This window comes from Uloborus diversus, chromosome 2, assembly GCF_026930045.1.
Source record: "Uloborus diversus isolate 005 chromosome 2, Udiv.v.3.1, whole genome shotgun sequence".
Classification (NCBI taxonomy): domain Eukaryota; kingdom Metazoa; phylum Arthropoda; class Arachnida; order Araneae; family Uloboridae; genus Uloborus; species Uloborus diversus.
In genome coordinates, this window is record NC_072732.1 from 92,724,445 (window position 1) to 92,739,294 (window position 14,850).

The following is a 14,850-nucleotide window of genomic DNA, read 5'->3' on the forward strand; positions in this document are numbered from 1 at the left end:
AAAGATAGCCTACAATTGCGTTTTTGAAGCTTCGGCATCAAAAAATTGCCAGAGAGCTCTTGAACGGTCCCTATTCTCTTTAATGTCATCAAAGATAGACTAAAATTGATTTCAAGTTTGAAAATATTTCGGGGTGAAATTCCAGTCTTTGTTGGAGTTAGGGGAGGCTTTCACATCACTAGATACAGTCTACGTTTCGTGTTTTTCAGTTTAGTTGAAAAGCTTTCCAGACAGCACCGCTGAACCTTCCCCAATAACTTCACGTGTCCAAAGATAGCTTAAAATTGCTTTTTTAAGACTTCAATATCGGCAAATTTCCTTGAGATGTCCCTACCCCCTAACGTCACCAAAGAAATCATAAAACTGATTTTAATTTTGAAAAAAAAAAATAAAATAAAATAAAATCTGGAGGTAGCTCAACGCCTCTTTTCTATAAGCGTTACCAAAAATTGCCTAAAATTCCGAATTTCGAATTAATTTTTGGAATTTTCCGGTGGGGCTCTAAATTCCTTTGTTTTCCTTCTGAGAGAAAAATAAGGAGGATTTTTTTTTATTTTCTTCTTTATTAAAACACTTTTGACTCTTTAATGTATTAACTATTTTCTATCAAAAGGGCGGCAAATTGAGGAACCGCCCCGGGCGGCAGAAAGCGTAGCTACGCCACTGCTGCCAACCAAACATTTAAAAATAGCACCAGAAATTATGTATGAAAACACTTTTTTTTACTATTATAGTAAATTGGAAAAAAAGTTTGCACGTGTGTTCAATGTAACCAATCTTAGAATATTTAAAGTATTAATATCTTTGCGGTTTATCAAGGCATTTTCAGGGTGTAACGTAAATTTTTGGTTCTGCCATCTTTCCCCCAAGGTATTTTTGAACAGAGAAAAAAAATTATACGTTGATTAGAAGAGTGACATCGATGAAAAAAAAAATGTAATTAGACAATTATCCTCCACACTATTCAATTAACTATAATAATTTATTTATCAACTAAAAGTCTACCCGAGGACAAAACTAATGTTGCTGATGGTTGATTTTAAAAATATTTATAAAGGTCCTTCTCGGTATTTCAGAAGTTGATTCTGGAAAGTTTGACTTACATAGAAATCAGACAGAAAAACATCATTTATGCATGAAAATGATCCTAGAATATTAAAGGAAATAACATAAAATATTTTGCAATTCAATTTTCTAGGAAAAGGAATGGGACTTGTGAAATACCTAACACTGAGCATTCTCAATACAATTCTTTCTCATAAATACATTTTTTATGACTTTTTAAAAGCTCAGAAAGTGCGAAAGATGACTTCATGACACATTTTAAATTTCATTACTCAAAAATTTCTCCGCGAAAGACATAAAATCCAATTTTAAGCATAAATAATGAATTACTCTAAAAATAGTCACTCTCAGAAATAGAAAAATAATCTAATGTCAAATGTTTGCTTCAAACACGCTGTTTATATGTGAGGGCAAAATGTTGCTTTCATCGCAAAGACGCAAAACGAAATTTAATCAAATATAAAAGATTCTTGCAGGCAAACTTATTTGTAAAACGCAGAGAAGATTTTAATTAAAAACAGCTTTCATGCTTGGGTAAATTTGTGCTTAATGCAAAGAAAAATGAATAAAAGGCATTTCAAAAGTATATTTTCTTAATTCTTTTTCGCTCAGGTAAGTTCTTCAGTAATGTAGTTTAATTGTAATGCTTGTCTAATGAAGTATTTTTTAATACGTAGGTTTTCTAGCCCTGCTATGCATCTCAATCAATGTCGATATATGCTTGAAATTAATTTTCCCAGTAATTACATCTGTATTTAACTTTTTAAAATTGTTATAAGTATATTTCTTTTTTCAGCAATCAAACAACGCTTGATACCAGAGACCAAGAAAAAATCTAAATATGTTTCCAGATAAATTATTTCTCAATACTATCGTAAGAATTCAGAGTAAAATGGATTTTGATGGAGGCTTGTTCTAAAATAACTATTATTCAAGGTTTAGTTATAATATATATATGTATATATATATATATATATATATATATATATATATATATATATATATATATATATACAGTCTGAGTAAAAGCTTTAAGGCCAGTATAATTTTCTTTGAAAAAAGGAAAATGAAATTAAAGGGATTTTAATATTATTGTATTATTAATTATTAATGTTCATTGGTAAGAAATAACGCAACAGACAGGATTTGTAAAGCATGCAATAACCAGAAAAGCAATGGTTTATTTAAAGTAGCATTTCAGCTTGAGTAAAAACTTTAAGGCCACTAGCATTTTTAAAAAACTGCAAGTGCCCATACTGTAATAAATGTCACCTCAGTTAACAAGATTGTGGAAACCCTTCAACGTGCAGTTTTGTGATTAATTTCTTCAAAGTTTTTCTCCTACTTGTGACGATATCGTAAGGTAAAAAGTTAACTGTTCAAGAAAGAGGGCAGATTGAAGCTTTTTCTTCAACAAGGATAAATAGGCGTAATATTGCGAAAAAATAGGAAGATCGAAGACTGAAGTCAACATTTTTGTTTGATTTAAACACAATTAGGGTAAAAAGAAAACCCGAGAAAACTTAAAGCTTTGTCCTCGTGTCATGGAAGAAGAGTTTGGAAATTATTACATTATCTGAAAAGTACTCAACCAGGAAACTTATTCAGACGATAGGTTTAAATGTTTGTCAAAAACGATATATAACACAATTAGAAGGTGTGGAAATTTTATTAATGCTGCAAAATTGCTTAAACCTCATTTATTGAAAATGCTCAATATAGAGCGTTTCAACTTTAGCTAGGAAATCATGACCTGGGATAACCAACCAATGAATACAAATAATTTTTTCTAACGAAAAGAAGTGAAGTTTGGATGGACCAAACGGACGGAAGTACTATTGGCATGATTTATGAAAAGAAAAAGAAATATCTTACAAGCGCAAATTAGATGGAGGCTCTGTCAGAACTTAAGAGTGCTTTGCTTACGATGGTGTGTGCTCAGTTGCGTTTGTTTCATATAAAAAGAACTCACAAGCATATCAAAATTTCTTCTCAAGTCATCTTTTACTAAATGCTGAATTTATTGATGGGGAAAATTGAAAATATCAGCAAAACAATGCATCTATCCATCCGAGTAACAGTGCAAGAAATAGGCTCCAAGTAAATAATGTTGAAACTTTGAAATGACCAACTAAGTCTCCAGATCTTAACCCAATAGAGAACTTATTGGGTGACTTAGCAAGAAGAGTTTATGCAGAGGAGAGACATTTTACTTCATCAATGGAACTGAAATCTACCATCGAAGATGAATGGTAAAAAATACATCCCGAATTTTTTCAAAAACTAGTTTCATTCATGAAAACAAGAATATTTGAAGTAATGTGAAGGAATGACTCCCACACAAGCTTATAAATATTTGAATTTTTGCCCTTATATGCTTTTTTCTATGTTGGCCTTAAAGATTTTACTCAGGTTCAAATATTGATCAGTAATATTTTCTGATAATGAAACACTTACAATTAATTTTTTTTTTTGTCTTTTTTACTTGTATTTAAGGTTAATAATTATCACTCATATGACTTTTTGATCCTAAGATTGAGATGTGTCCAATTTCTCAAAAAAGTGCACTGGACTTAAAGTTTTTACTCAGACTGTATATATATATGCTTTCACATAAAATTGATCACGGCTCAGGAACTAAATATGGCTTTTGGTACGTTTTGTCATGTCATCTAAAGTCGAATTATCGAAAATTACGACAAAAATTTAAAAATTTTTTACAAAATGCAAATATCTCGGTTCACAATTTGGTAAGGCTATGTTGACTTAAGATGTAATATAGTGGGATTTATATAAAAACATACAGATAAGTTTGAATATCCCACCCTCCTCTGAGATAACGATTTTTAAATTCCATTTTTGCGCAGTAGTAGCAACGAAACATGCTGTATCGCAATATAATATTAAACAACTGAACTTCACCATATACAGCGAGCCCAGGTTTTATGTTGCTCAAGGGACTGGGTTAAAAACCCAAAAATAGTAGAAAATACGAAATGTTTATTATAATAAAATACAGGAAATACATTGAAAGCGAAAATAAAATAGAAAAAAAGAAAAATTAATTTGAATTTTGACATCTTGAATTCAAATTATGTTTTTCGCAATCACGAGTGTGTGTATGTAGACGTGTGTGTTTTTGTGTGGGGGTATGTGTGTTTGTGTGTAGGGGGTAGTGTATTTGTGTGTAGGCATGTGTGTTTGTGTCTGTGGGCTGGCATAAGTGTGTGGGTAGTTGTGTGTATGAATGTGTATGTGGGGGGTATGTGTATGTGTGTAGGCATATGTGCTTGTGTCTGTGTGCAGGCATGAATGTGTGGGTAGTTGTGTGTATGTGTTTGTGTATGTGTGTGTAGGTGTATGTGTGTGTATGTGTTTGTGTGTGTGTTTGTGTCTGTGCGCAGTCATGTGTGTGTGTATGCGTGTGTGTGTAGGACATGGATGCAACCTGGAAACGGCTTTCGCTACACTGCCGTGCTAAGCACAGATGTGGTATCTGCACATTTTATCAAAATTGAGTTATTGTCACCAGGTGGTCGTTAGTAATTTAATTTATCTAAATCTCAAGTTTTTCGGCGATTTATAAACGCGAAATATTAAAAAAAGCTTTAAGAAAAAAGTCGTAACTGCAAATTTGCTTAATTTACTAAGGCAATTTAAACGTAAGTGACAAATACTAAGCCTTTAAAGTGGTATCTAAGCAGTTACCACTTTTTTCCTTAGTAATTTGTAGATACGACTTTTATACCTTAGTAAAGCAGCATATTTTATAATGTAGCTGTTTATTGTAACACAGAATATTAAAATCAGTTTACCGTTGAATAGTTGATACAGGTTGATAATAAAAACTAATACAACTTTGCATAATTGTTAAAAAAAATATTCAGCTTTTTCTATTTAAATGATTATTTAAAATGAAATGCATGTAAAATATTCATATCTAATTATTTCATGCAAAAAAAAACGCATTTCATTCTACGGCCAGTAATATTTTTATTTAAGTATCGTCTGCTGCCAAAATTATCTTCATGCTCGAATGAATGAATCTGAAAAATAAAACATTATTAAAAAAACACATTCTTTGAATGCAAAAGACAGAAAATTGTTATGGATTACAGTTTTAACTGTCCGGAGTTTTGAAAATGGTATCTTTCAGAAGGTAGATTCTGTTAGATTTGTATTAACAAAATAAAGCAAAACAGCTAAGTCCAAAGAAAGCAGATGTTTTCTGTATTATTTAATGATACATTGAGCTTGTTTCACTAAGCTATTTTTTGTCGTATCTGTGCAGATACCCCTAAAAATGCCGAGTAATTGTCACTTACGGTGAAAATAACTTAGTATATGAAAAGGTTTTGAAAAGAACATTTGTCGTAACTACATTTATTAATTTTAAATTAAGATTTTTACAAAAATACTCTCTTGCGGTTTTTAGATAAGTTATTTACGAAACAACTACCGCAAGTTCAGCATTTAATTAAATCATAAATCAAAGAAACGCGTTGTAAAACTTTAATCACAAATTTCTCATTTTGAGCTCTAGTGCAGATACCACATCTGTGCTTAGCACGGCAGTACAGGAGCAGCACCGTGAGGAGCCGGTCGACGGTGATGGTGCGGAGGGTAGCGGTGGGAAAATAAAATGATAGGACATCAAAACAGTCAAGTGAGAACAATAAGCAATCGTGATTGCTCAAAAACTAAAGGTAGTAAAGATGACACTTTTAAAATGTATGATAACCTATATTTTACGAAACGAACATTATTGTACATTAGCGGTACCCTCACGGCTTTGCTCGTAGTAGAAAATTAAAAGGTAATTTGGTCGCTTGTATATTTACAAGTAATGGATGATGAATGTATCGCCAATATGTTAATTTACTCGTAAATGTTGTGGTAATTCACTCGGTGCAAGGAAATTGAATCCACCAGTGGTGGAAAAATAAAATTATTGAAAAAGAACAAAATCGAATTTTTGAAAAATCGCTTCGAGGTGTTCACCCTTATGCTACGAACTAATTTTGTGCAAATTTCATAAAAATCGGTAGAACGGTGTAGGCGCTATGCGCGCAACAGAGACCAAAGACATCCAGAGACAGACTTTCAGCTTTATTATTAGTAAAGATACCATTTTAGATCATTTTAACACATTTAGTTGCTTAGTTGGTGTTTAGAGTTAAAATTGTCCGTAATGCACCGTAATAAAACTGGGTGGAGCATTAGCATTTCTGTTTTCATAGATTTACTTTCAACAACGTGGATTTTCTTTAAAAGCAAGCAAAAGGAAACATATTGCTCATTTCAGAACATTATTTTCTTTCTTTCTTTTTTTTTAGTTCCCAGGGAAAACGCAGAGTTTGCGTAACTCATATTAACATTATCAATCTACGGAAAAACCGGGACTTGGGAGAAAACACGTAAAATGCGGGAAAACGTAGATTCGGGGAACGTAAAATCGGGGTTTCACAATATAGAAAATAACTATTTTTTTTCCTTAGAAAATAAAAAATGCTGCTCCTTACACGTATCTTTTCATTCTAAAATATGTATATGAAGAAATTTCTGGAAACTGATGCAATATAAAACGAAAATTCTTTTTCAGGGCTCAGTTCTTCTTAGGACTTTTCGATCCCAGATATTGAGAAAGGGAATATCCGTGATTTTATTTATCTCTTTCCTCTCTCTTCCTATTCAGAGACAAAACCATCTCTTCAATATACGTAGAATGCATTGAAATACATCAAAGCACAAGGGATTTTCTGCTATTGAAATACATATTGAGAAATTAAAATTTTTCAAGTTCAAGACCTTTGCGCGCTATTTTTGTTTTTTCATTACTAAATACTCCGAAGAGGGGGGAGACGAATTTAGAAAAATTACGTGATTTCTTTACTTTAATTTCTTTTTATAAAATTTTCGGTTTGTTTGTCATATTACATTTTTATTCCTAATTATATGTATAGAAACGTATCACACACACAGCATGTAATAAACAATAAAATGTGTAACTAGCATGCGGAAACTAGGATAAAATCAGTAGGCGCCTGAGATTGTGTACGATTGAGTGACGAAATAAGAGGCAAACATTTTGTTAAATTCCTGAAAAAGTTTATAAATTGTAAATGAATATCAAAGGGTCTTAAATACATCTCTTTTTTTTTTTTTTCGATGCTAAGCATACTGAAAACTGCATTTCGGTATCCATCTATATTTTTTTTTATTTCTTTGAAACAATTTTCAAAGAAACATTGTCAGTATCTGTCCAAATTTCTCATTTTTCATACACTAAAAATAGTTTTTAGCGTTGTTTGATTTTACGGTAAGAGGGATTTGAATTTTATCCGCAGTCGTTAATGATTAAAAAAAAACCAAAACAATACACAACAACAATAAAAGATACGCGCAACCTTTTATGTGGGCATAGATTCCACGCCTGCTCTAAGATGAAATGGTGAATAAGTTTGTGAAAGAGTACTGACTGAAAAGAGGTCAAGTTACATTACAATGATATTGACAGGACCATCCATCACTGCAGCAATACAACGCAAACGCGGATTTAAGTTCAGAGTCACTCATTTCTGCTGAAACAGAGGCACACAGATCCCAAACATTGCAAATAGTGACTTCGAACTGTTGCCAGATGGAAAGCTTGACCACAGAGAAATGGCGGATGACCTTGAAGTGGAAGCATCATTTGTATCATTTCTAGGTGAACCAACTAAAAAGCGCCCAGTAGTAAAAGGTGCGTTCTCGTTAAGCTTATCTATACTAACATTATAAAGAGAGAGAGCGGATTTTTTTGTGTTTATATGTTCGAGGGAATCTCTGGAACCACTGCACCTATTTGAAAAATTCCTTCACTATGTGAAAAGGGCATTCTTACTGAGTGACATACGCTATAAATTATGCATATATGTCTTTATACTATTTTTTATAAAACTAATAAGTTCTCTTCACTACCAGTTTATATTTCGTACTGTTTTGTTCTTATATATGTAAAAACGTAACCCGATTGTTTGCAACCGCGATGACAAAATGCTTGATGGTTCTCCTTTAAACTGAAGAACGTGGGATGGGCACATGTGAAAGAAAAAAATATCACGATACCAGCAGGAGAACCGCCAAAACTTTTTCTTATATTTGAGGCTGCAGAAAATCGGGTTTGTGTCATTCTATCAGCCTAGGATATTGAAAACCGTTTGGAGTCACATAATGTTTACGCTTCAAATTTAATTAAATGAAATATACCTGAGACTCACTTCGAAAAAATTAGTTTTTGAATTCAAGTAGTGTAGATAGATGATAATAATTCATGTTTCTGAAAATTGTAATTTTTCATGCATTCATTTAGGTACATTTAGTTTAGAAAATTATTAACTGAATGAGTAATTGCACCAAATTACCGTACTTTTAAAGTTAAGAGTTAAAACAACAACGAACAAAAAACAGTGGATAAGAAAGAATTTGACAAAGTAGAGGAAAAAATAAATGAAAATTATTTGCGCAGCTGATCTTCATGATGACCGTATTTAAGTATTTTAAAACGATTTAATAAACTAATATAGCTCACAAATATCCTATCAGAAGGAAATTGCAAAAAATAAATAAATAAATAAAATAAAAACAGGAGCATATGAAAAAAGCAAGTTTCCCGATGGAAACAAGTCAACATTTTAAAAGGTATCCTGAACCTGAAAAAGACTCATCTCTTAGTAGAATATACAATATTCATTTTAATAGTTAATCTAAATTCGGTCACATAAGAATTCATTTGAAATATTTTCATGGTCCTACATATTTACAAAGTCGATTAACAGTTAAAGATCGTGCCAACCTATCAAGCAGCATATAAAGAACTCGGTCTTATAGATGGCGACATAGCTTGGAAAAGGACCTAAGTTTATACATGTTACTTTTTGACCCCGCTCCTAAACTCAGATAATTGTTTACAAATATTTTAACTTTTATGTCAACTTTTAAACCCCATTGCTTTATAAAAAAAAACATTTTAAAAAGATCTCTTTGACGACATATTGCAAGGAGAGCGTCAGCAGAAATACTTTGATTGTAGTTCAATGTCATGCGATATAAAAATAAAAGGCAAAATTTGTGAATGAAGCGGACACTCAACAGGGGACTATTGTTTGCCACCGCCGCAGAGAATTAACGAAAACATTCTATTGAAACAGGACTGGTACATAAAAACCAGGAACGTAAATTAATGTTGATCGGCATACCCGGTGGAACTGGAAAAAATCAATGAATTCAACACTATCAAAAACGAACCAAGGTTTCTGTGATGTTTTTTATGGAACTAAAGGGAATTTAATTAGAGGTATAAAAACTGACCATTTCACATTTAAAATACTTTTTATATCAACTACAGAAAGACTCCGTATTTTTAAGAACAAAAAACGAGCAACTGATGGGAGAATTTCTTTAATAGGATACTCTTCTGGACTTCTCTTTAATGCTTCTAAAATTAAAGGCGATATTCCGGTAATTTTATTGCGTAACTTTAATTTGTCTAAACTCTTCAATGGAATTCAACCCCAATGTTATTCACTACGGAATAATATGATTTCGAGTATTGTTCTTACTGCACCAGCAGCAGATCATTTGGCTCATATTCCTTGCATCCCCATTTTCCCCGTATATTTTCTTTTTAAATTTAAGCGATTACAATATCCAATGAAAAATTCTTATGCCATTACCATCATCAAATGTACAACTATACGATACGTAGTGCAGCGTTACATACGAGAAGATTGTATTGTTCAGTGGGAATTATATGTTGGTCTCTCTTGATCTGGAAATGAGGTAAATCAATTTGTTTCAAACCTCATAAAAGTGAAAGAAAAAAAAAATATTCCTTACGATAAATTTTCGAATCAAATAGTACCTTTATAATATTTATTTAAGATAGATAGTTTTTTTTTCCCCCGAAATAGGTCAGGACGGGCCTTTAGTCTATTATAAAATAGTTTTAAAAAACCATTACAAACAATATAAATGATGTTTCTGCTTCAAGGTCATCCGCCATCTCTCCGTGGCTTTGGTAATACAACTGTGAAATGTGGTCACATTTCAACCATTGTAATGTGAAGTAAGAAATAACAACGTCATAAAAGCACAAGTTGCAATTTTACGCCAACACGTGTTTCGGCGTTACAAGGAACGCGTTTTTCAATGCAAAAAGTAATGAGCTATTTGTGCTTTTATGCTCTGTTTTTCCTTACTTTACTTTTCAGCACAAAGGTATCCATCCATTTATCTCATTGTAATGTGACATAAACTCTATTTGCTAAGGATCATGGGCGCCCCGAGCTTACGCTTTTGGATGGATGGGTGGGTGGGAGGGGAGGTGGGGTTGGATTTTGAATTTGACAAATAGAACTCCGAATTTCGACGAATGATAAAAAACATACACACATATGTCTGTCTGAGAAATACAAAGTATCATTATTAAAAATTTCAAAAAGTAATTTTGCAGTGCTGTCTCCAAATTTGCAGAATCGGGAGACAAAATTTACAGAATAATAATATTTTTGGGATGTCACAGCGACATCTCGTAACCTTCCATAGGGGCGCAAGAACACTTTCAAGACTATTTAAAAAAACATTTGTGACTGTAGCTCCTTTGGACAGTATTGGAACTACGTATTTCTGCGTAACAATGTCTTAAATCTGTATGTAATACCATGATTCACCTTTCTGTGTCTCACTGCTTCGCTGTTAGGTCATTTCAAAGTTGAGGAGTCTTTTTTGAGACACCTTGTACACCGAACAACTAAAATATGTACTGAGCGGGAGTCAAAAACTATTGGGTTTTTGTATAAAGATTCAAAATGACTTTCACAATTAAAATTGCGTAATCTGAACTTATGCTCGTAATTCAGCATTTTATTTATTACAGCCGTTACCGAAAGAACTTTGAATCTTGCAAAATTTTCCCGATTTAATGTTTCCTAAGAAAGTTGTGAGACTCATAATTCTTCGTAAATTATATATTAAACTCTCAAGAACTCACGAATTAGAAAAGTCTTTTCGTGTAAACATCTTCGGAATGCTTCAGTATTCAATTTGGCAACTAGAAGTCAGAAAAAAATGAACAAAACATGAAGAATCTTTACAATAAAAGATAAAAATCTTTCGAACGAAGTATAAAAATAAATGTGAAAAAAATCAGTTTAAAACTTTATTATGTTTTGGAAAATGATATTACGCATGGTTTACTTGCTACCTCAGCTCGTTCTTTATCATAGCATATTTTTGATTTTAATGATCCTCATTAATGAAATTCTTAAAAGTTTTCAGCTCTTTTCTTGGAGAGCAACATTTTAAAATTTTTAATGATAGACATTTCTACTAAACACGTCTTACGCAGAAACTAAATGACGGTTGCTTTTTCTCAGAAGTGAAACCGACCAAAAGAATATGTACTGTAAATGATTGCAGTATCCAGAGCTGTAACTTTGCTTTAATATGAAAAATAAAGTATTTTTAATTACTATGTTAGTAATACAGTCTAATTGCTATAACTCTAATTAAAAGATAAATTTCATCGTGTGTACCATTAATATATGTATTGACAGGTTTGTGCGGGTACTCTGGATCAAAACGCATGGAATCTAACGAAATTTCGTACGCACGTGTAATCCCGTGTGAATTGGTAATGATTAGCTTTTTGCATCAATCTCTTCACAGGGTGTCCCAATCCACGTTTATCGGGAACAGAAAGTTAAATAAAAGTTATTGTTCTACATATAATAAAAAAATATATAGTTTAAGTAAATTGAAAAAACGGTACATTAAAAGCAAGACTGAAAATGATAAGGGCTGGACATTGGGAAAACCCCCTACCTACTTCTATTTAAATCCTCACAGTAAGCATTCTAAATGCGGGAGTTATTTCTGATGTACCATGTAGGTTTAATTTTTTATGGATAGATTTGAGAAAAGCTTAGTAAAAGTCAATAGAAAAGATGAATCGATACCAGTGAATGGTTTTTCATTTAAAATAATAAAGAACATTTCTCAGTTTAATACTTTTTTTCAACAAACTTGTCATACTGCTTATGTATACAAGAAATGTAAACAGGGGAATTAACGAGTAAAATACTTTATTTAAACAGTAACATAAAGAAATACGCTGTCAAACAAAATGCAACCTTATTTCAATACATATGTCATGCTGTTAAAAAGAAAGTATTTTGTTTTCTTATACGTTAATTATTAGAAACATCTTTTTAAGAAAAACATCAAAAATGACGTAACTTGAAAATGGTAATTTATGACAAGTCAAGTGGAAAGTTTATTGTCAAGTGGAAAGTAACAAGCTCAGCTCTCAAAGAGCTGTTTTTCTCCTAAAACGATTTTTGTTTTTCAAAATTTTGTTTGGTGTGTAGATATTTGTCAGGGAGAAAAATGTGTAATAATTCGTATTTGTAAAGAAAATTAATTTCTTACGATCCTTATCATCGCTGTATTTACTCTCAAACAATATTTTAAACTATTTAGCAACGATTTTTAAAGAGACTTTTGAATTTTGTTTCCTAAATAGAAACTATTAAAAAAACTATATCAAATACAGTCGGATCCCGACTTACGCGAGGGATGCGTTCTAAGACCCCTCGCGTAAGTCGGAATTTCGCGTTGTGGAACAACGTATGTTTAGAAAATTTTTATAAGCATACCCAATTATTTCAGACATGTGTTAACACCCCTCAAATTGTTTCAAACCTTTTTTTAACTATATATTACCGTATCTTTTATAAAGAACTGATTTTTTACTGCATTTTAGAAAAATCGTTAATATTTAACATGATTACTGTTATAAAGCACAAAATCTATGATCAATAAGATACATGTCCTCAAAGAGCAGGTATTTACATTAAGTACATTACTGCATTATAATATCACTGAATAGTAGATATCGTAATTTTAATTATAATTTTTAAAATTATGAAGATGATGCTTTACACTCCTATTTCTGGCCTCGCTTCCATTTTCATGATGTTTGTATTTTGCTCAGACACTACTCTGCGAGCTTCACTGTTAAGATTAAAGTGCTCGTTTGGGAGCCATTCTGTTTTATCAACGTTCATATGTAGAAGGGGAAAAAAACTGTTAAGAATCAAAGCGGTTATTTGTATAAACAAAAGCAAAGCGTTGTTTAGACTAATACAGTGCGTGAACTTCCGCTGTCAATGATGCTAAAGGGATGAAAGTCCATTCACGAAACCATAATTTAGTGTCAACGAAACCCATTCTAACGATCCGCCGCTCCTTTCCAAAAAATTTCATGCTGCAAGCGAGCAATTTCTGTCAGCAATAAAAAATTCATTACTCATGAAAAACTCGCGTTATAGCCATTTCGCGCATGTCGGAACCGACTGTAATAACACATTTCCAGCAGTGAAACTGGTTGAAAAAGAAAATAAAAATACAGTCATTCAGGGTGTCTTTGAGCCAGTTCAGATAACTTTGTGCCACTTCAGATTGTTTTGCCTTTTTTCACTTTTATTTAAATGCAACATTTCTTTTTTTTTAATTTCAATTGCTTTTTTTTCCACGATGCTAAATTTTAATTCAAACTTTAAAGCATGAAAGTACTTCCGAATAAATTTTTTAACTTAATATTTTCGATTTTGTGTGAGTGAAATACACTCGTCAGAGGCGTTGAAAACATGTGTACTTACAAAAGCCTTATTTTTCTTTACAAAGTTTAAAATTGCATTTTTTTTTTTTTTTTTTGCAAAGCACGTTTTGTCCGCCTTGTACACTTCAACTATTGCCACTCTTTCTGAATTTTTATGCCCGTGAAGTTATTAAATAATAACAAATTTTATTATGATACAGTTATGTCAATCTGAGTAGTATACTCAGCGATTGAAAAAACATATACAAAAACGAAATCCAATATATTACGATAAAATAAAACTACATCCGTATAATCAAGTTCACAAATAAACATTTATTCTTCCACTGAAAATGCTATATTTCTCGGAAGTATATCACTTCAATCACGTAAACATATTAGATGATGAATTTGAATTTCCATAACAATAATAAGAAATGAAGAAAAAACTATTTTTAAGGAAGAATTTTTCAACATTCTCAAGTCTCTGGAAATATTGTAAAATTAGATTCTCTATTTTAAAGGTATAACCTCGAGAGGTTCAAAAGCAATTTCTTCTTCTCATCTTCGCTATGAAAACTTTCATACGCGCGTAAATTGTTTTTGAGGGAAAACGTAGGAGAGGCATGCATTATGGGAGTAAAATATGCTTTTACAGAATATTTTCCTAGATGTTAGAATATGAAAGGAATATCGTAGTTCCTATAAGAACATGTAACAATCCTTTGTCTTTAATCCCGGTTTAATCGGTTATGATCAAGTTATTTCGGTCTGTTCTATTTTTTTCATTGTATTAAAATTTGCGCAGAAGCACAGCGTTAAGTCCTAATTAACATTGAGCTTCAATCTTTCTTGTAGAACATAGACATAATAATATGCAATGGAAATAATGTAAATATTCAAAAAACAAATGCTTCGTAAAAAATTTTAGATGTTCCTAAATTTAAAATAATGCTTAGTTCAGACATTAGAAAGAAATTTAATAATTAAAAAAAAAAGAAAAGAGGTTCATTTATTCTCTATGAATATTTTTCTCGCTTTTACTTTCTTTTACAAAGCAAAATATTCAAGATCGAAAGTTTTGTAAAAAAATTATGTGGTAAAAGAAATTTCCTTGTATTTTTTAACACGTAAACAAAAAAGAA